This window comes from Haemaphysalis longicornis, unplaced genomic scaffold, assembly GCF_048455015.1.
Source record: "Haemaphysalis longicornis isolate Haplotype H1 unplaced genomic scaffold, Haemaphysalis longicornis Haplotype H1 scaffold_1, whole genome shotgun sequence".
NCBI lineage: Eukaryota > Metazoa > Arthropoda > Arachnida > Ixodida > Ixodidae > Haemaphysalis > Haemaphysalis longicornis.
In genome coordinates, this window is record NW_027526203.1 from 151086701 (window position 1) to 151109286 (window position 22586).

At 49.4% G+C, this 22586-nt stretch overlaps 1 long non-coding RNA gene across 1 annotated transcript; it reads right to left on the reverse strand.

Moving 5' to 3' along the window:
- Positions 1 to 20507: 20507 nt before the first annotated feature.
- LOC144166611 (uncharacterized) lies at positions 20508 to 22082 on the reverse strand. Its single transcript, XR_013321715.1, has 4 exons — positions 21918 to 22082; positions 20886 to 21015; positions 20594 to 20815; positions 20508 to 20527 (listed from the first exon to the last, which is right to left on the reverse strand). It is a non-coding gene; the product is annotated as an uncharacterized LOC144166611 (long non-coding RNA).
- Between the last annotated feature and the right edge of the window lie 504 nt (positions 22083 to 22586).

Here is a 22586-nt window from a genome sequence, read left to right on the forward strand (position 1 = left end):
GCAATCACGTGACTTGCCAGAAACTATTGAGCAACACAACTTACCAGGTCTCTCTGCTTACTTTTTTATTATGCACATCAAATTCACAACGAGAAACGTGGCTTAACAGTGGCAAGAATACGAAATAAGTTTGTTCAAAACACAAACACGAAAGCAAACACAAACACAATAGTCGAGAAAAAATAAAGCACTGCTCATGAAGTGCGATATATGCTTCGTTTAACTGCATATGAGGTGCCTACGAAACAGAAGGATTCAGGTAAATGAAAACAAGACCCTCCTCCCCGGTAATTCGCCGAACTGCCAACATCACAATATGTCGTTGAACAGCACTATTGTAGAATAGTCCAGCTTGAAAGGCTTGTTCTCTCTGCTGCATCCGCCACTGCCCACGGGAAACACCTTTACGTTGTAGCGCCTGTAATAAGTAAAAAAAAATCGTTCACTACAATGCTAAATGCACGCTGCATACTAAATAACGCACCCAGCACCATCCTTAATACATGCACGTGGGAAAATATTCAGCCTAAGCTTTTAGATTGTTAACATTCGCGATGAAACATGAAACATACTGCACTATTTATTTTTCCATACTGCGTTTTACGGTAGCAGTTAATTGGCTCGTTTTTGAGAAAACAGCCCGGAATTTCACCAGAAATGGCATTCACACTTATTGCAGACGCGCAAGGTAATATGACAAAAGTCCAATAGACAAAGCAACTCGCCAGCGGTTCTGTGAAATTTTGTTGTGGCTACTGTGGTCACATAAACAATTAACCGCGACAGAAATGTCGTGCCGTCAACGTTTTATTAGCGTAAGTTTTGTTTTCTAACAACGCGGGATCAGAGACTGACAAGGCGACGCACTGAACAATGGGTTCGGAACGCACGAACGTTCGTTTTTTTTTTTTTTTTGCAAGACATCTATGCCAACTTAAAGGTTAGATGATGAAGCGTTGTGAACTTTCAATGAGTTGTATTTTTAAGGGGTAACCAAGTTAAAGGAGTACTGACCCCAAATTTTGACGCCTAAAAATGATATAATTGGCTTCTTTAGTTTGCACAGATGCCTCACAAAAATTTTTGCAGCGATCCGAGGCCGGATTCACATCTAAACTCGATTTTGATTGTCCCGGCCGCGAGCTTCCACAAATCGGCAGCACTAGCGAAATCGCTTTCGGCGTGACGAAACATCGGCCGGCGTGTCTGGCCGGTTCAGGGTGACGTCATATAGTCGCTTTCGGAACCGAAAACGATATCCTGCGCTGCTGTTGTCCGTGGTATTCGTTTGGGCAGGAGACGTACGGGTGTAGCTGTGTGAGCAATGCTTGTAAACTTCGCGCACTTTGCGTGTTCGACGTCTTTGCTCTTCAGTTCGTGGCCGGCGCATGGTGTTCCCTTGCACTAGTGCCGAAAACTGCGGGGTGCCGGCACCATGGAGGAAGAAAAACGTTAGGAGGGAGCATACGTCAGGCGGCCCAGCTTCGGCAAGCCAACCTCTTCTGAAGCCGATTTCTCCTCTCCTCGGGCTCCTCCCGCGCAATGCATTATGGAAAATCTACCACGCTCAGGCAGTGTTGCCAACTGTAGGGTTTTCGCCCTACATGTAGGGCTATTTGGGAATTTTTTTTCTTGTCGTAGGGCCGTAGGGCCGTTCCACCATTTTTCCGCCGAGCGTAGGGCGATTTTAAACTTTTCTGTTGAACTTTCCATTTTGCGCCACATGAAACCGCGAAAATCTGAAATTATGTCTTGAACTAACTGGTTGTAATGCAAATTTTGACCGCTAGGTTACACTTCCGCAACCCGATCTTTTGGTAGAGAGGGAGTGGAGGGAGCAAATGAAGAGCCGTGGAGGAAAGAAAAGCTTGCGAAGAGCAGACGCAGCAGAAAAGCACAAAAGATCAAACTCTGGTGTTGCCCTGTGGATGCCCTGTGGCATGAACAGGCTGCTGCATTGCAAAGTTGGTTTCCACCGCTGGTAGGGGGTGTAGCTATAATGAAGAGCGTGAGGGCATGGCCGGGCTGGCGCGGGAGGCGCGCGCGCGATTTGAATTGCTACCAGCGCAGCGGTACAACGGTTGCTATGGGGGCTAGCATGCAGGGTGTCTCCATAGTGCTACCCCCACGGTGGAACGCGTTTTCGAGCCAGCGCCGTGACCAAACATGTCGAAACCATTTCGGAACTTGTGTTCCCGTGATAAGGCGCCGATTGGAGATCTCGCAGATCGCGGGGCGCCTGCTCCAGAATTTTCGACTTTCGATTTTTGCAGCAGTTGTTGAAAACTGCCTCTCAGAAAAAAAGGTACCTTTGAAAAACATCCTGGGCCTGGCATGTGACAACGCCAGCGTTATGGTTGGCGAGCATATTTCCCTGGCCCAAAAATTTCAGCACAAGGCAGACAGGAGTTTCGTGCTCATTCGCTGCATATGCCATTCCACCCACATTGTTGCCAGCAAAGCTGCAATGAAGCGTCCCAGATACCTGGAAGATCTTCTGCGAAACATCAAAACAGCAAGAGACAAGCAAGAGTATCTGCACTACAGGAGTTCCTCCAGACTGAAAAAACTCCCACCTCCCCTCGCGGGAACCCCTGTGTAGATGCGACGCATAGGCGGAGCGGCGAAGGGAACGCGTTTTATTCGCCCCGAGCGCGAACACAGTCGGCCCCTGGCGGCGGCGGGACGAACCGCTCCTAGTGTGGATGGCGCTCTCGCGTCGTCTGCTTTTTCACGTTGCGTGCGGCGCAAGACGCGTGCTGCGCCCGACAAAACAACCAATATGTGTGCTCGTTTGGCAGTAAGCAATGACATAGTTATCTCCGCTTGCGCATTTCCTCTAGAAACGCAATAATCAGCGGCCGTTGCGGGTTAATGCGCTGTTTTAATTCCACGAAACATCTTCGCTGTGGTCACCGCTTGAGTGTGAAACGTGTGATAAACATTGCTTCCACACATTGCACTTTTCTTATTGTTGAGTGCAGTCGCCTGCCGTTTCGGGAACGTCGAAGGGTGCTTTTTGAAGGTGGCGTGGTGATTATTTAAAGGATAAAAGTTATTACGCGAAACGGGTAAGAAGCGACAAGACCTGTGCTATACGCGTGCAAATTCCACACTCTTGTAAAATTGCGCTGTGTCCTTATAGAAAGAAGAAGCAAACAAAAACATTTACACTGCACACGACCCGTGCGCTATCGCCCATACATTACCGGACACGTATTTTACACCCGCAAGCGCCTGTGTGATCGTGTCCTTCCCGTACCGTTTCTAAAATAAATACCATTTTTGGACAGTCGTTGGCTATACTCAGGAGGAGGAATAAACATTTATTCAACTGTATCGAGTCGCTAATTTTACGTATTATTTAAAATACGTTTCTATGGATGCGCAAGAGTATTTAGGGGGGATTTTTCGGTAAAATTAAGCAGTTGTAAGTTTGCGTCAGTCATGTGACATTTTGTGTGTCATTTTCATATATATCATTTTCAAATCCGACATGAATCACCTTGTCCATTAACGTGTCCCACTCAGCATAACCAAATGCCTAATTTGGTCACGTCTTATAACTTCTTAACGTGGACCTAAGTTTAAAGAAAGAGGAGAAAACGCGTAATATATAATGCATGTTGTTGCCCACATGTGTGTGGGGTGTGTGCCATGACTCGCTGGGGTTTTTTTTTTTTTCCCACAATGCTTGCTTTCAATACAATTTTGAAAAAGGCGTCCCGCAACTCCTGGACAATCTCGGACTAAACGGGGGTAATCAGTTTTGAAAATACGTGTACTGCTTTTTCACCGCTACAGAACACGACGCTATTGTACTTTCGATTGTAAGTAATACTGATAACCACAGTTTGGCTTTTCGCGCGCGTCAGATGCGTTCTCTTCTCGCTGCTCTTGCAACGTTGGCAGGACCCCCTCCCTTTCCCGAAAAAAAAAAACGAAATGCACAGAATTTCATTTTTCAACCTATCCTCAAGAATTAAATGCCAAGACAAAGGCGATATTCAGTTTACAAAACAAAGTAGTTACCGGGAACCCGTCGCGCTGATTTGCAACGAGAAATAAAAAGGAAATGTTTTACTACATCTGCAACAGCGCAAGTTCATTTATTGCCATCTTTAAGGTTCGTAAGTGACCTTATACGCAAGAATGCAAACACATCTCGCGGTTGCAGGCACCTGTTAGATTTTAAAAGGAACGCAAATGGTCAACAGAGCTGCCGTAACAGAAAATTTGTGCTCACTGTGAGGTCCCAGAAGCATTGGTTTGCACACTGTAAACCTGCTTGTCACTTTGCGAAAACCTATGATATGTTGATTGTACTTGACTGCGTTGACAATTCAATTCGCAAGTTCACTTGCGATGGAAGCCGTAAATAAGTGATCCGAAACCGTCAAACCTTCCTTCAGAGTCGCTAAAATTTCTTTTAAAAGACCCGTTAGAGTGGTTACATTTTTATCTCTGCGCTGATCAAAATTCAGTAATTTTATGTTGCCTTTTGAACACAAAAAAAATATCGTGAGCTCTTAGAAAAAATTTCGGGGCAATTCCATTTCACAGCATTCCACAAATGCAAAAAATATGTGTCATGCTACCAGTGAAAGCGATTGAGATTGCCGTTGTAAACTGAATTTCAGAGATCCAGGCTTCCTGATTTGTTTCTATTTATGCTTGTATTGAAGGCTCAAAGCCATAGACTGAAAAGATCGTGCTTGCTACGAGCCACAGTGTACACGTTCATTGTCACAATTACGGCCATTCTGAGATTCCCAATGAGTCGTCGCTTGTTTTGGCGTAATAATGAAAACTGACTGCCGCTTCCATGCTATACATTGAACGTTGAGGAACCGAACTACAGCATACCACTCTTTTTTGCACCTTTCGTGCGCACATACGGCAAGAAAACGGCACGAAGCGCGCCCACAGTGTGCATTCTTACGGGCCGCTCCACGGAGCATCCACACTAGCAGCGCGACGCTGTCGCCACCTACATGTCGAGCTCGCGGCGAATAGCGCGCATAACGTTGAGGGGACTGCGTAAGCTGGTCCCAGTCGATGACGACGTTGGCGTACTTGTAAAGCGGCGTGGACTCTCGGTGTTTGAGCAAAGCGTGGATGTTGCTTCGCCGGAGAACGGCACACCGGTTATATGCGCAGCGCGCCCGAAGGAGAGGAAACCGCGGAAGAGAGAGTACTGCACATGCGCCGGCCCCAGCGCGTCTGCCGCGGCTATGACGCAACGTGCCGCGGCTATGACGCAACACAATCCAACACAATCCACTTTAATCCAATCCAATCCAAATCCAATCCAACCGAATCCAAGCCAAGCCAAGCCAAGCCAAGCCAATCCAATCCAATCCAATCAAATCAAATCAAATCCAATCCAATGCCCCTCGCGAGAGAGTGTTCGTTATCGGAGAGGAGAGGGGGTGAGCGGCGGAGAGCGCAGCTCGCGCGGCGAGGAGAATGGCAGAGGGGTGGACAACGCCGACAACAACGACGACGACGCCGGAGGGACAAGGCGAGTGAATCAGATGCTCTGCATCTAAAAAGGAAGATTCTGCGGCCGTGCAAGACCCAATGGCTCGTGCTTTATGCGTGCGTTGAGCATGTACTAAAAGAATGGGAAACCCTGCGACTCCTCTTGCAATCCTCGGTGGAAGACCGAATAGTGGCCACCGAATTCATTCTAAACCACATGAACTATAGAGTCACAGAGGCTTATTTCAGGTTTATGAAATTCGTGCTCAAATTTTTTAACAGGCTACTGAAACGGAAGGCAACGGAAGCCTTATCGGAGAACTCCAGGCAGAGAGAGTCAACGCCTCATCCAATGTCTGCTGCAAAATTTTGTCCAGCCGTCTGCTCTGGAGAGGGATGACATAAATACCATGGACCCAAGAGTTCTGCTGCCCCTTAAAGAGGTATACCTGGGCGAAGGGTGCAATTCTGTGCTGAAGAAGTGTGCCGGTTTGCGACCTTCGTATTCGCTGTCTGTCTTTTTATCACACAGCCGCCGCTGAGGTCAAAAAGAGGCTTCCAGTTTTCGGGCTTTTTGTCATGACCCCGGTTGCCATGACTCTTTGCCAGTTCGTGACCCCGAAGACAGCCCTCAGCACAAAAGATGGAGGGCAGCTACCTGCCTTGGCGACGCAACAGAACCGCTACGCACACAGTCGAGGAAGAATGGACAATGCTGCCTTCCTACTTCAGCAAAGATGAGAAGTTGTCATTGGAAGTCAAACCACCTGCTTTGTTTTGGGCCGATCTCCACCAAATGAGAACGTTCGGAGACAAGCAGGAGTTTCTCAACATCGTAACCTTGGCTCAGCTGATACTATCTTTGCCCCACTCCAATGCCGCTACTTAGAGGATTTTCGCACATGGCCGACGTGAAAACAAAAAAGCGCAACAGGCTTGGAAATGAGAATCTCAACTCCGTGCTGGTCATCAAGTCGGCATTCGCAGCTAGTGGACGCACTTGCGCTAACATGACCGTGGGACACGGGCCCCCGAAGCTCCACAGCAAGCAGATGTATTGATTCTGTAGCCGAAGCTAAATAACTAAAATTAGTACAAACAAAAATGTTAATATTAGGAAACAAAACAAAACCGTTTAAAAAAATGCTTTTTTTTTTTTTTTTTTTTTTGCGTAGGGCGGGGCGTAGGGCTATGGCGTATATTGTGTAGGGCGATGTAGGGATTTTTGAGGTGCGGTGTGGGGCGATCTCGTCGAAATTGGTTGGCAACACTGCGCTCAGGCCCGCGGTAGCATTTAGTGGCTCCGGCTGGCTGCCGGTGGCATAGAGTTTCATACGCCGGTGGAGATGGAGGCGAGCGCCGTTGCCGAAGGCGCCGTACAAGATTGTTCACCAGCGTTGCGCTCCAAGCTTCGTATCGTGGAAGTACTGCCGCTGTCGCTGTTAAAAGCAAGGCGAGACTTCGATCGCATTCTTACGAAGCACCCTCACGAGCTGCAAGCCGAATTTCACTTCTGACGATGGATCGCTCGAACGCGCCGCCGTAAACATTCGCAAGCATGGAGCGGCCAGGTGTGCTGTGACGATTGCGTTTGGCATTCTGCTGAGTTATCACGCGTAAGGAGTGTCGTGTCGGCGGGGAGGTGGTGAGACTAGCTTTGGTTTCGCTCGCGCGCGCTTTTTCATACGTTCGCCTTTTCGGTGCTCCGGCGTGGTGGTACGTTTTTATCTACTTCAGTGCACTGGAAAACAAAGGGTTCAGAACCCGTATGTTGGGTGTGACCACCTCGCGTCGCAAGCAGTACGCCGGCTGTTTGTCCGCTGAGGACCGCTCGATCGGTGCGATACGTATATGGAAAAAAAACAAAAAAAAAACGAATGCTAGATTACGCCTGGGAGGGACCTTGCTGAATTGTGGACTGACTGCGCCTTGGCAATAAATGGTTAAAGAAATGGTTGAAATGGTTGATCTTTTCAACTTTGCCTGAGCGGCAAAGTTGAAAAGATCATCTCCACTTCTGCACGCGGCGGCGGCACACAACTCTCCAACTGCGGCGTGAACTTCGACGGGTCCGAAAGCTCAGTAAACAAAGATGTTTTCTGCCTCTCCCGTCCGACCACTTTGCCCGCACGATCAGGCCGCTGCGCGTTTCGGGTTGCAGGCAGAGCTGCGCGCAACGACTCGTCGCCGAAACTTGAATACGCGGACAGCCCGGCAACCAAACAGATAGACGCATCGCACGCAGCGTCGGCGGAGGTATATATATTCCAGGCACTATAGCGGAGGGAGGAAAGAAAAGTTTAGGAGGGAGCGTCACGTGACAATCGGGAAGCGTAGTCATAAAAAATAAAAAGGAAAGACTGAAGGGAGATGTTCCACTCACGTGACAGGCAAGCGGTAGTTCTTTGCGCCTCATGTGGCCCTTTTTTCTTTCCTCCATGGCCGGCACCGCGCGGTGCGCGATGCATGTCGACGCGCACCGCGGCGACGCGGCGGTGCGCGTCGCCGAGCTCACTTAAGTTGTGCTATGGCAAGCTCGCTGAATGCGAAATACTGCTCGTGGAAGCCTGTCCGAGCAAATCGGCGACGACGCCAAGATGCATTATTTTCCACGCGACGACATGCAGCGCTAAACGTGGACTGAGATCGTGCGCGGCGGCGGCCGCAAGAACTGTCGCCCAAGCCAGCGAGCGGGCTCGGCGTTGCTCGGGTCAGCTTGGGTGTTGGGAACTTCAGGCTTAGTATCGTGGCGAATATTTGATCGCCGGTATCTGTACAACTGCGAATGATCATCCCTTACACAACTTTTCACCACACTATCATCCCCTTTTTCGCATACTGAGCTTTATTTTGGCGATAATTGCCGTTTCAGCGATCGGTGACTTATGCTGCGTTCCAATTCGCAGACAGCTTGGTAGACAGTCTACGAAGCAGTCTAACTAGACGTCTAAAGGAACGAAATTGGAACGGCGCCTCGGTCGCAAACGCAACACCAGCGCAGACGACCAGCAGACGACAGCGTCGTTGCAGACATGTTGAGATGAGCAAGCCGCAAGTTTCGTAACTAATATTAAAGCGCTGGACACATGTACGACTAGTGCACGCGATTCGCATGCGACTGATCGTTACGATTGATCGTTAGGACCCGTTTTGGCGTCGATCGCTGGTCGGAGGAGGCTCACGACGTGCGTCTGGCAAGCCAGATGCAGTCGTGCCATCGTTGCAATCGTCGTGAGGCCACAGCCAATGAGCTCCCGCTGAGCCCCAACACCCCGCAACCGGCGTGCGTTGCTCTGGTCGGCTCGGGTGTTGGAAACTCTAGGCTTAGCATCCTGGCGGATATTTGATTGCCGCTATCTGTCTAACTGCGAATGACAATCCGTAACACAACTTTTCACCACACTATCATCCCTTTTCTCGCATAAGCTACTTCTTTTTAGCGATCAGATTGATTCAGAAGAGCAGCGACAAGCGCGGTTGCTACCGTGGTCTGCGCCGGTTCGAGCCGCTGAGTGTGCCGAGCTGGCAGCTGCGCGACCGGCGTGTGCGCGGACTGTTTCCGAAGGCAGAAAACACTTCGCGATTGCCTGCTTTATCAATTTCTTGCGAACAAACGCGCGGAATCTACAAATTCAGCTCAGCGATCGTCGTAGTTGAACATCTGCGTAGCCTGTTTCGATGCTTCCGCGCAGGTATTGCCATCTCTCGACCGGTCGGCGCACCGCCCGCCGCGCGCCGCGGGGGCCGGTCAGCGTATACGCTTGCATCGCGGCAGATATCTGATCGCCGCTTTTAAAATAAGCCCTGATAACAATCCCAAGCACAATTTTTCACCACACTAACACCTACTTTCTCGCATGTGGAACTTCATTTTTACGGTCAGATTGATTCAGAAGAGCAGTCGACAAGCGGTTGCTACCGTGGTCTGCGCCGGTTCGAGCCGCTGAGTGTGCCGAGCTGGCAGGCGCGACCGGCGTGTGCGCGGACTGTTTCCGAAGGCAGAAAACACTTCGCGATTGCCTGCTTTATCAATTTCTTGCGAACAAACGCGCGGAATCTACAAATTCAGCTCAGCGATCGTCGTAGTTGAACATCTGCGTAGCCTGTTTCGATGCTTCCGCGCAGGTATTGCCATCTCTCGACCGGTCGGCGCACCGCCCGCCGCGCGCCGCGGGGGCCGGTCAGCGTATACGCTTGCATCGCGGCAGATATCTGATCGCCGCTTTTAAAATAAGCCCTGATAACAATCCCAAGCACAATTTTTCACCACACTAACACCTACTTTCTCGCATGTGGAACTTCATTTTTACGATCAGATTGATTCAGAAGAGCAGCGACAAGCGATTGCTACCGTGGTCTGCGCCGGTTCGAGCCGCTGAGTGTCCGAGCTGGCAGGCGCGGCCGGCGTGTGCGCGAACTGTTTCCGAAGGCAGGAAACGCTTCACGATTGCCTGCTTTATCCATTTTTTGCGATTAAACGCGCGGAATCTACAAATTCAGCTCAGCGATAGTCGTAGTTGACCATGGAGCAAAAACGGTGGGCGGAGCGACGCCGACGGCGCGTCGCATGCACGCATCGGGTCATGTGTCTCAAATTCACGCGTACGACTAGTCGTGGTGACAGTCGTAACGATCAGTCGCATGCGAATCGCGTGTACAAATCGTACATGTGTCCAGCGCTTAAAGCGCTGGACACATGTACGACTAGTGCACGCGATTCGCATGCGACTGATCGTTACGATTGATCGTTAGGACCCGTTTTGGCGTCGATCGCTGGTCGGAGGAGGCTCACGACGTGCGTCTGGCAAGCCAGATGCAGTCGTGCCATCGTTGCAATCGTCGTGAGGCCACAGCCAATGAGAGCCCGCTGAGCCCCAACACCCCGCAACCGGCGTGCGTTGCTCTGGTCGGCTCGGGTGTTGGAAACTCTAGGCTTAGCATCCTGGCGGATATTTGATTGCCGCTATCTGTCTAACTGCTAATGACAATCCGTAACACAACTTTTCACCACACTATCATCCCTTTTCTCGCATAAGCTACTTCTTTTTAGCGATCAGATTGATTCAGAAGAGCAGCGACAAGCGCGGTTGCTACGTTGCTACCGTGGTCTGCGCCGGTTCGAGCCGCTGAGTGTGCCGAGCTGGCAGGCGCGACCGGCGTGTGCGCGGACTGTTTCCGAAGGCAGAAAACACTTCGCGATTGCCTGCTTTATCAATTTCTTGCCAACAAACGCGCGGAATCTACAAATTCAGCTCAGCGATCGTCGTAGTTGAACATCTGCGTAGCCTGTTTCGATGCTTCCGCGCAGGTATTGCCATCTCTCGACCGGTCGGCGCACCGCCCGCCGCGCGCCGCGGGGGCCGGTCAGCGTATACGCTTGCATCGCGGCAGATATCTGATCGCCGCTTTTAAAATAAGCCCTGATAACAATCCCAAGCACAATTTTTCACCACACTAACACCTACTTTCTCGCATGTGGAACTTCATTTTAACGACCAGATTGATTCAGAAGAGCAGCGACAAGCGGTTGCTACCGTGGTCTGCGCCGGTTCGAGCCGCTGAGTGTCCTAGCTGGCAGGCGCGGCCGGCGTGTGCGCGAACTGTTTCCGAAGGCAGGAAACGCTTCACGATTGCCTGCTTTATCCATTTTTTGCGATTAAACGCGCGGAATCTACAAATTCAGCTCATCGATAGTCGTAGTTGACCATGGAGCAAAAACGGTGGGCGGAGCGACGCCGACGACGCATCGCATGCACGCATCGGGTCATGTGTCTCAAATTCACGCTTACGACTAGTCGTGGTGACAGTCGTAACGATCAGTCGCATGCGAATCGCGTGTACAAATCGACACATGTACGATTTGTACACGCGATTCGCATGCGACTGATCGTTACGACTGTCACCACGACTAGTCGTAAGCGTGAATTTGAGACACATGACCCGATGCGTGCATGCGACGCGCCGTCGGCGTCGCTCCGCCCACCGTTTTTGCTCCATGGTCAACTACGACTATCGCTGAGCTGAATTTGTAGATTCCGCGCGTTTAATCGCAAAAAATGGATAAAGTAGGCAATCGTGAAGCGTTTCCTGCCTTCGGAAACAGTTCGCGCACACGCCGGCCGCGCCTGCCAGCTCGGACACTCAGCGGCTTGAACCGGCGCAGACCACGGTAGCAACCGCTTGTCGCTGCTCTTCTGAATCAATCTGGTCGTTAAAATGAAGTTCCACATGCGAGAAAGTAGGTGTTAGTGTGGTGAAAAATTGTGCTTGGGATTGTTATCAGGGCTTATTTTAAAAGCGGCGATCAGATATCTGCCGCGATGCAAGCGTATACGCTGACCGGCCCCCGCGGCGCGCGGCGGGCGGTGCGCCGACCGGTCGAGAGATGGCAATACCTGCGCGGAAGCATCGAAACAGGCTACGCAGATGTTCAACTACGACGATCGCTGAGCTGAATTTGTAGATTCCGCGCGTTTGTTCGCAAGAAATTGATAAAGCAGGCAATCGCGAAGTGTTTTCTGCCTTCGGAAACAGTCCGCGCACACGCCGGTCGCGCCTGCCAGCTCGGCACACTCAGCGGCTCGAACCGGCGCAGACCACGGTAGCAACCGCGCTTGTCGCTGCTCTTCTGAATCAATCTGATCGCTAAAAAGAAGTAGCTTATGCGAGAAAAGGGATGATAGTGTGGTGAAAAGTTGTGTTACGGATTGCCATTCGCAGTTAGACAGATAGCGGCAATCAAATATCCGCCAGGATGCTAAGCCTAGAGTTTCCAACACCCGAGCCGACCAGAGCAACGCACGCCGGTTGCGGGGTGTTGGGGCTCAGCGGGCTCTCATTGGCTGTGGCCTCACGACGATTGCAACGATGGCACGACTGCATCTGGCTTGCCAGACGCACGTCGTGAGCCTCCTCCGACCAGCGATCGACGCCAAAACGGGTCCTAACGATCAATCGTAACGATCAGTCGCATGCGAATCGCGTGCACTAGTCATACATGTGTTCAGCGCTTAACGTTGTTATTACAAACGTTACGTAATTTGAAAACTAGGCAAAGTCACCTTCATGACTAGTAAATTTTACTAAATATTTAAATAAAGGAACAAGTGCTTTTCGTTCAACATAAAATCGCAAAAAGGTGGCGCTGGCGTCGCTTTTGCAGGTGCAGGTCGTCGTGCAGGTCGTCGTGAGCACAGTACCAGAGATAATTGGGAGAGGGGTACATGTGGAAAGGGAAGTCGTGGCGGTAAACCGAGACATACGGGAGCTGGGCAAGGAGCTGAGTTTCGCTGTCGTAGACATCAACAGGGATGTCCGATGGATGGGCCGGCAAAGGGCGTTCCAGCGTGACGGAGTGCATTTCAGCGGGCAGGTGGGAGCAGCCATCGGAAGACGACACGCGGCGCGAACTGTGGCTTTTTTAGGGGGCCCACAGGCCTTTGCGAAGATGGCGTAGACAAATGCAAGGAGCAAAGGGAGATAGCGGGGCCGGTGCAGATCGGTGCAGACAAACGAAAGGGACGACGACGGCGTGTAAAGAAGAGAGGGGGAAAACTGAATATCGCGTACATAAACATGCAGGGTGGCAGGAAAAGAGAGAAGTGGATGGAGATTACTAAGCAGCTAGAAGAGGAAGATATCCAGGTATACGCTGTGACCGAGACGCACCTGAGGGACTTGGAGGAACCTCCGGTAATCGGAGAGTATGTATGGGAAGGTTGTAACAGGACGGCTGGATTGAGAAAAGGCGGAGGAGTAGGTATGCTGGTACGGCAGGGGACTAATTGGAAGAGAGTGAAAGAAGACTGTAAAGAACATGTGTGGATGAAAGGGATAGTGGAGGGTAGAGAGATGGCTTTAGGGGTGTCTTACCTGTGGACGGGTAAGGATAGCAAAGAACAAAACGAAACACTGGTGGCGTGTCTGAAAAAGGACATCGAAGATTTGAAGCGTTCTGGGGAGGTACTATTGGTAGGGGACATGAACGCCCACATTGAAGATCTAGACGGGTACACCGACTTCAACGGAAATCTAATGCTAGAAATGTGTGAGTACCAGAAGCTGATCATAGTAAATAGGGAACAAAAATGCGAGGGTCAAATAACGTGGGAGTGTGGTAGGAGACAGTCGAGTATTGACTACTGCCTTATTTCAGAGGGACTTTATGAATGGTTGGATGGCATGACCATAGATGAGGAAGGGGGCCACAGTCTGGGCAGTGACCACAAGCGCATAAACCTGAGTTTTGGGAAACTGGGGGGCGAAAAAACGGGTCGACCGGAGCAGCGCACAAAGTTAAACAGCAAACAAATTACGGATATAGCCAAAAGCATTGAGGCTGACATAGAAAGAAATCCTGGAGAAGAGTGGGAATATGACAGGCTCATCAAGACTATGCAGGAAAAAATAGTCAAGGCAGAGGGGTCCAACCGATGGAGAGGAAAAAAAACACCCAAAAGCTGGTGGAACACAGAAATAAAGGCGGCGATAGAGAGGCGTAAACAGGCGTCTAGAGAGCACAGGCAGGCCAAGAGGATGGGGAGACATCAGGAGGAGGTGGACCTAAAATGGGAGCAGTATAAGCAAATGAAACAGGAAGTGCAGCAATTAGTGCAGGCGAAAATAAAGGGGGACAGCGAGCGATGGGTAACGCAAATACGAGGAAGGGGTAGAGACGCGCCGAGAAGGTTTTGGAACCATGTGCAGGCATTAGGGAAACGTACGAGTCCCACAGAAGGCGGTACCATAGAAAACGAGCAGGGACAGATGCTCAAGGGAGAGGAAGCATTAGCATACCTGCACAAAATCATCACGGAGAAGTTCGGTAAGGTGGATGAAGAGGCCCCGCAGCGACACAGAGATGTCGCGGCGGGTAGGCCGAAAGGTCTGGAGATAGATGGGGACAAGCTGAAATGGAAAAGAGCAGAGGAAAAGGTCCCCAAGAATACCGCGGCAGGCACGGATGGGATACCGATGGAGTTGATTAACCAGTTAGGACCAAAGAGCAAGGGAAAGCTACTGCAAGCCATCAGAACAAGGATAGAAGAAAAGGCAATACCAGCCGCGTGGCAAATGAGCAGGATGAACTTAGTGTACAAGGGCAAAGGAGTCAGGACAAACCCAAGCTCGTATAGGCCAGTAACCGTCACGTCAGTGCTGTACAGGTTAGCAATGCAGGCAGTGAAGTTCGAACTAGAGCAGTGGGTGGAAGAAAATAGGATATTAGGGGAGCTTCAAAATGGGTTTCGAAAGGACAGAAGACTAGACGACAACTTATTCGTGGTAAGCCAATGCATAGAGGTGGCGAAAATGCAAAACCGACCTTTGTGGTTAGCCTTTCTGGACATTAAAGCGGCTTATGATAATGTAGACAGGGAGCGGCTTTGGAGTATCCTGGTGGACGAGGGAGTTGGGGCAGAATTCATTAGCTTACTCAGGGAGCTATACCGGGAGAACCAAGTGCAAATAGTGTGGGAGGGGGTAACATACAATAGGCCTGTATACACCTACAAGGGTCTGAAACAAGGATGTCCTCTCTCTCCGCTGCTGTTCATGATCTACATGACGGGGTTAGAAAGGAAGCTAGAAGTCAGCACGATGGGGTTCGACTTATCCTACATGAAAAACGGGCAGGTGGTGGAACAACGGGTTCCGGGACTAATGTATGCAGACGACATATTGTTCATGGCGGACAACCGGATAAGTATGCAGGGCTTGATGGATATATGCGGTGAAGAAGCGACGCACCTAGGGCTATCCTTTAGCAGAGAAAAATCGGGGATCATGGTCTTTAATGACGGCGAGGAGCACAAAACAGTATCAGTGCAGCAAGTAGAAATACCATTGGTGAAAGAGTATAAATATTTAGGAGTATGGCTGAACAACAGCGAAGATTACACGCAGGCGCATGAGGCTCACCTTAAGACGAAAGGAAGACGGAACGCGGCTATAATGAAGCATAGAGCCCTCTGGGGATACAGCAAATACGAGGTGGTAAGGGGAGTCTGGAAAGGGGTCATGGTACCAGGATTAACTTTCGCTAATTCGGTTCTGTGCATGAAGTCAGAGACCCAAGCGGGCCTGGAAGTAAATCAGAGGGCGGTAGGCAGATTGGCCCTAGGGGCCCACAGTAAAACTACAAATGAAGCGGTACAAGGGGATATGGGCTGGTCGTCTTTCGAGGCGAGGGAGGCGCAGAGCAAGATAAAGTTTGAGGAGCGACTTCGTGACATGGAGGACGAAAGATGGGCCGCGAGGGTGTTTAAGTACCTGTATTTGAGGAGCGTGGACACGCGGTGGAGACGGAGGACCAGACAGCTGACCAAGCGGTACGGAAAGTCGGTAGGGGAAAGCGGGATTTACACAACAGTTAAAAAGCAGGTAAAGGCAGCAGAGACGACGAAGTGGGCAGAGAGAATGGAAGCGAAAAAAACCCTGGAGACTTATAGGACAGAGAAACGGGAAATTAAGAAGGAGGGATTCTATGGCAATACGAGAGGCAGTGCGTTGCTCTTCGAGGCACGGGCAGGGTGCCTGAGAACCCGGGCATACACAGGTAGCTACAGGCAGCAGGATGAAACGTGTGCATGCTGCGGCAGTGATCGAGAAACTATAGAACATATTGTCAGGAGCTGCACAGAGATACGGCCACCGTGGGGTGAGGGGGAAACGACGCTGGCGGAGGCTTTGGGATTTGGGGCGAGGGGGAACCTCAACTTCAAGGCCATAGAGGTGGCGAAGAGGCGACTGGAGTGGTGGTGGAGGAAAAGCAGGGAAGGGATGGGTACGCAGGTTGAGTAATCATGCGGACGAGAATTTAGAACAGCGAGGGGAGAAAAAAGGGGGGTGGGGGCGAGGAGTTTAAAACAGAAAAGAGGGAGAAATGGGAGGGAGGAAGCAAATCTATAGGTTAACCTGGGAGTAGGGCATGTAAACGTAATAAAACAGGCAAGTCGATTGCTGACAACCGACGCCCCGATTCAAAGGGAAAGCCACTAATCATCATCATCATCATCATCATCATCATCAGTTTAGACAGGAAGGTAGCCTGCATCGTTGCTGACTTCGATGCTGTCTCCTCGAAGCAGTCTTCGTTGACTGCTTCGTTCGAATTGGAACGGGGCTTAACATGGCGTACTGTCCGCGAAGACGGCAACGAAGCTGTCTAAACGGTAAATTGGAACGCACCCTAAGACATCTGCCGTGGCCTGTTTTGATTGATGATGATGATGATTAGTGGCTTCCCCTTTGTAACGGGGTGGCGTTGCACAGCGGCCTTAGTCGCAACGCCGCTGTACAATCACCTCGCCAAAAAATACAAACAAAATAAATAAGAAAAATTATGTCAAAATAAAAAGAAGATACTTTTACGAAATTTTTGTGCTAGACTGACTTCTTTGTTCGCATGTCTTCCCAGATTGTTCTCTGCTCTTTTCCCACCAACATTCTAACCTTCTTTTACTAACCTCTACTGCTGTCCAATTCACTTTTCCGCTAACCTTAAAACCAAGGGCTTCCGGAAGCTGGATGGCTCCATCACTGAGGACTGGACGGATACTTTTGCACTCCGTTACAATATGTCGCATCGTTTCTGGCTCATTTTCGCAGCCTGCGCATAGTTCTTCCTGTACCGGCTCGCGGATAAGCGTTTTTGTCCGCAAGCAACCCGCCCGGGCTTCAAAAAGCAATTGCACTCCCTTTGGTATTATCGAATAATTTTTCCCTTGTGATCTCCTGCTTCCCGATCCTGTAGATATCTAAGGACTTATTCGCATCCATCCTCTTTTTCCAGGGCGTTGTCTCTGTTTCTTTCACTTCATTTTTTATTGCCTTGGTCGTTTCCCCTGCACTTCCAGGTTTCATATACTTTGTCCTGAGCCTTCTGGTTATTTTCCTCCATTGTGTGTCCACGCTTTTCATGTAAAGGTACCGTAACACTTTGGCCGCCCATCTCTGATCATCCATATTTCTAAGTCGCTCTTCAAAACATACTTTGCTCTGTGCTTCTCTCACTTCGAAGGATGCCCATCCCATGTCTCCCTGCACTGCCTCATTTGTTGTTTTACTGTGTGCTCCTAATGCAATCGACCTACGGCCCTTTGATTTACTTCTAGCCCTGATTGAATCTCTGATTTGACACACACTACTGCGTTTGAAAAGGTGAGTGCTGGTACCATTACTCCCTTCCAGATTCCTTTCACTACTTCATATCTGTTATATCCCCACAGTGCTCTGTGCTTCATGATAGAGGCGTTTCTTCTGCCTTTCATTCTTAAATGCTCCTCATGAAGCGCGCAGGTGGCGCCATCTTTCGGCCGCTCGCCGAACTTCCTGTGGCGCTTGATGCGCCTGCCCTGTGTCAAAAGGGATCAAGACCACGAACTTACTTACTTACGTACTTACACCGCGGTGCGGGCAGTGCTGGGTCGGAGTGGTCGGAGCGCCGAACCTCCGCTGCCGGTCAGCGTAGGCTTACCATCGCGGCAAATATCTGAACGCCGCTTTTAAATTCAGCGCTGATAACAACCCCTTGCACAATTTTTCACCACACTAACATCTACTTTCTCGCATGTGGAACTTCTTTTTCGCGATCAGATTGATTATAAGAGTGGCGACAAGCTGTTGCTATCACGGTCTGCGCCGGTTCGAGCCGCAGTGATATTAAAAAACGGACGACAGCGAAGACATCGCCGGCCTAATCGCCTGGCCAAATAATGTTGCTCTGTCTGTCGGGTGGCAGCGACTCCTCCGAGTCTGACGATTCAGACGACATGTCGACTGCTCGGGCGAGTGCGGACCATGTGCAATCGTAGCAGACGATGCGGCGAACGTCCCTGAGGTCACGGGTGAGACCGTGACGTCAGACTGGCCCGCTTGCAGGCTGGCCATGGAGGAAAGAAAAGGTTAAGAGAGCCCAGCACTCTATCCCATCCTCCTTTGCTGTCTCCGGTTTAATTTGACCAACATGGCGTCGCCCTGCCCTCCCGCTTCGAACGGCCATTTTCCCGCGCGGCGACCGAATTTGAAACTGGTTGCAGTAAACGTGCTATAATTAATTCTGTGTTGGCGGCTGACGGCTTTCGGTTCGATTTCCGTAATTACTGGGCCAATAGGTATTCTTTACAGCATAAAAACTGAAAGCGAAAATTTTAGTGTCAGTACTCCTTTAAAGGGGTCCTGAAATACCTTCCGCCGATGCATGGATGTACATGTACCCAAATAAAGCAATGTATTTGCAATCTCCTCCCGCAAGAATTTTATTAAAGCGATGAGTATTAGCTGAGAAATCGTAAATCAAAAACCGCGCATTATCGTCGCTCCGCGTTTCCTCCTCCTTTCGACTTACTCTCCGCTGTTGACGGCGCGCGAGCCTTGCCTCCCATGATGCTGCACTCCGCAGCGGTGACGTAATTCCGCTATTGCGCTGCTCAGACTGTCGTCTGCTACGGGCAAGCTTTGTTGACACCATGAATCCCACACGCCGCTCAAGGCTGGAAAAGCGAACGAAAAATCTGGCCGCATGTATGCGGCGGCCTGGCCTTGCCCTTTCGCGGTGTACGTTGCTGGCGGCACATGACTTTTTATCGTCGGCGAACTCGCAGCCGCACGGGGAGGGTCATGCGCTCGTTCCCTTGATGCACCGCGCACTGTTTATCCAAAAAGCGCCGTATCAGGTGTGGCCCCGCTGGTGCCGGGCGGCGGTGGTAATTCCTGCCGGCGGCAAGTGAAAAGGTCATATTAAACCGATACAGAACCCGTGCACAAAACGCTTCAATCATGTGACCAGTTCAGCTTGGGGCGACGCGTGGTGGAGAGCGGCAACGTTGGCAAAACATGCTCCGTCGCGGCTCTGAGCTTTCTAGCGCTGGAGCGAGCGCCATTTCTTTAACAATCTCAAACATCGGTTGCCTTGGCAACAAGGCACAAACCACTCCAGAAGTCAGTTACGGTTGCGTGATCCCGGTTCAGCTTGGGGCTCCACTTCGCGACATGTGGGCACTGCAGGCGTACCACTCACTCCCATTGGGAAGGTCGAGATCCCTGGTAGCACAGAATGTTGCCTGAACATTTTTGCAACGTTTCCCCTTAACGTTGCCAAAACGTGGCTAATGTCCGCTTTTTTTAACGTTCGTGCAATGTTAACCAGAAACATTGCGTCAACATGATATTAGCATTGCTCCAACATGGGCGCAACGTTTGAAGGGTGTCGGTCTAATGTTTGGATAACGTTTTTCTGACATTCGCCAACGTTGCTCCACTATTGGAGCAACCATCCAACCACGTGCGGGACACATTTGAACAACGTTTATGAGACGTTTTTTGATGACGTTGCAGCAACTTTTCACCTACATTTTTGCAACGTGCATACCGCATTTAAGCATATCACTGTACCATTCATACGTTGTGATAACATCGCTACAATCTTGCAGCCACTTTAGATCTACGCTTTTAACATGCAGTTAGCATACAAGGAACCTTGCTTCAACGTTCAAGCAATGTTTCTCTTACGAAGCAATAATATTGCAGCAATGTACAGGTAACTTACAGTTACAGATATACATGCAACAATAACTAGATGAAAATAATATAAGTTAACTTTTTCCTGGAGAGGCGATTGTTGACGGCATGATAAGCGAGCAGTTCAAACCTCGTCTGCGTAAACTCCTGACTTCTGAAAGGTATAAACCGGTATTTTAGACCTGTATATTCATACATTTGATCCCTACACTGATCAACACACACAATTAAGGCAGTCCGGCAAAATAACGAACTAAGAAATAGCGAAATTTTAAAGCAAGGAACATGCAGCTAGCGTAAATAACAACATTGGCACTCTTTAAGATGAAAGGACATGTGCGTTTTATTTTACTATGAACAATCGAGCCGAATACGTATGCTGTTAAAGCCTTGAATTTCGCAAGTACGCTGTTTCAGACGACGTCTTCGTTTTCCTCCTCCTGGGCTTGCTGTTTGTCTTGACAAGTCCATTTGATGACATACGTGACGGCCATGAACCCAATATAGGGTTGTTACTGCGACACTTCTGCGAAATGAACGAAAGCTGTAGTTTAGAATTAACAAAGTTGTTACAGCATAGACAATATCTCACCTCTCAGAACACCAGGAATTTTGGTATACAATATGGCCGCATCGATTTTCTTGTACTGGCAGTTCAGATGAGATTTTACAACCATTCCTGGAAAACAAACAAAAGGGCACTGCTGTAACACATAGGGTGCTCAAAAACTCACCTGCACTTTGGATGACGTTTGCTGCCAGATGAGCTTATTCGTGTGTCAGTTTTGTGGTACTGGTAAATCTGAAGGCATTTCTGAAAACAAAACAGAAGTGGTGCAGAAAACTGAAGTGAAGCAAATTTTAGCTAATGGGGAAAATCTTACCTTTAGGAAGGAATATAGCAAAACAGGCCTCTCCACTTTCCACTTTGTCTTGCTTGTTTAACTTTTTCTAATGCCTGTGTCAACTAAATTTATGACACGCACATCGCATGAGTGGGTTTCTCAAGCATTCCTGGAAAACAGAAAAGGACAAAAGTACTTAATTGTAGAAAATACCTCACAGCTTTCTTTACATGAGTAATTAAGTGAAAAGTCTTCAGACAGCGTGCAAGAGAATTTTCAATTAACAAGAGAAGCCGACCAACTGATGACGACGTGGCACGTCGTCAATATTAATTGAAAGAAGACGATAATTGCCTCAGTGCCCATAGACATAAAACACAACGAACAAAAATTAGAAAACATGCTATTGTCAAGAATGAACACATTACACAAATTACAACCATGTATTTCTTTGGTTGCCTAATTTAAATTTACCGTTTGCTCTCGAAAAATGTGCTTAAAACTGGCAATGAGCTGTTTTTTTTCGTATGCCATTTTCTTTAAAATTATCAGCATCCGACGAACACCAGCTTTTCACATGGAAAGTTTGTGAATACTACAAAGACGTTAAGGCGTTGTTTTACATCGTAAGATGGTTAGCATAAGCAGCTGATAACATGGCTTAACTGCAACGCTAAATAGTGTTCTGGAACAGCATTCCGCTGAAACTCGCGTGAAACTAAACATGACAACGAAGTTAAACTTATTAGTTTTATTTTTCGCGTGCGTTAGCAGCTGTGGCGAGAAGTAAATTAAAAGCCAATCGTACGTATCAAGGTTCTTGCAGAACCTACACTCGATTTCAGCATCACAACAAAAAATCTACTGAGCGCCCACCTCATTTCGCATTAAATTCTTTCCATACAATTTAAGCGCTGAATACATGTTCCACCGTTTACAAACGTACGCATTCACAAAAGCAAGAAGGATATGCTTAGAAGCTAGAAACGGGAGGGCAGTCTTGTTCCCGCTCTTTTACGATGTAAACTGCGTTCGAAAGAACGAGGCGAGCTCAAAAAAACGAGCGCTTACCTTCACTGGTCGGTTGCTATGAACTTAATTTCCAGCCCACAAATATTCGCCGTAACATGCGGCCACACAACAAAATTTCGTATTGGTGCCTTCTCCATTCCGCTTGATTGTCAGGAGGGCTGCTGCTCGTTTTTGCAAAAGCGCGCTCGTTTCTGCAAAAGCGCGCGATTTTCGTTCGCTCTCCCCGACCCAACGCGGCTGCCAAGCGCAGAGGAGCAGGAGGGGACCGCTCTACGAGGTGCGTGCACGTGTGCGCGTGTGAGAGGAGGGTAGTACGCAGGCCAAGGACGAAAGAAAGCCTTTTCTTTTCGGTGTTTTTTTTTATGGCCATCCCCCACTTCGCGCTCGGCTGCTAAAACTTCCTTTGCGACTCTCTCTAGAAGGGACGGGGCGACGACGAAAACAAAAAAAAAAAAAATAAGGCATGTAGGAAGAAAGGAACGCGCGAGACGGCGTGCCTCCCTGCACCCCGCCCCGTTTCTGAGAACGCCTGGCGCCCTGTATTTCGTTTCGCGCCAAGCAGAACGCGACAAGTGTTCGATGCATTGGAGCCTCTTACGAATAAAAATTACACCAGGGAAAATCTGAAGATATATGTGCAATGCTAATAAAAGGGAACAAAAGCGAAAATGGAGAAGTTAGTTTTCAGGTTACTTGGAAGGTTCACCA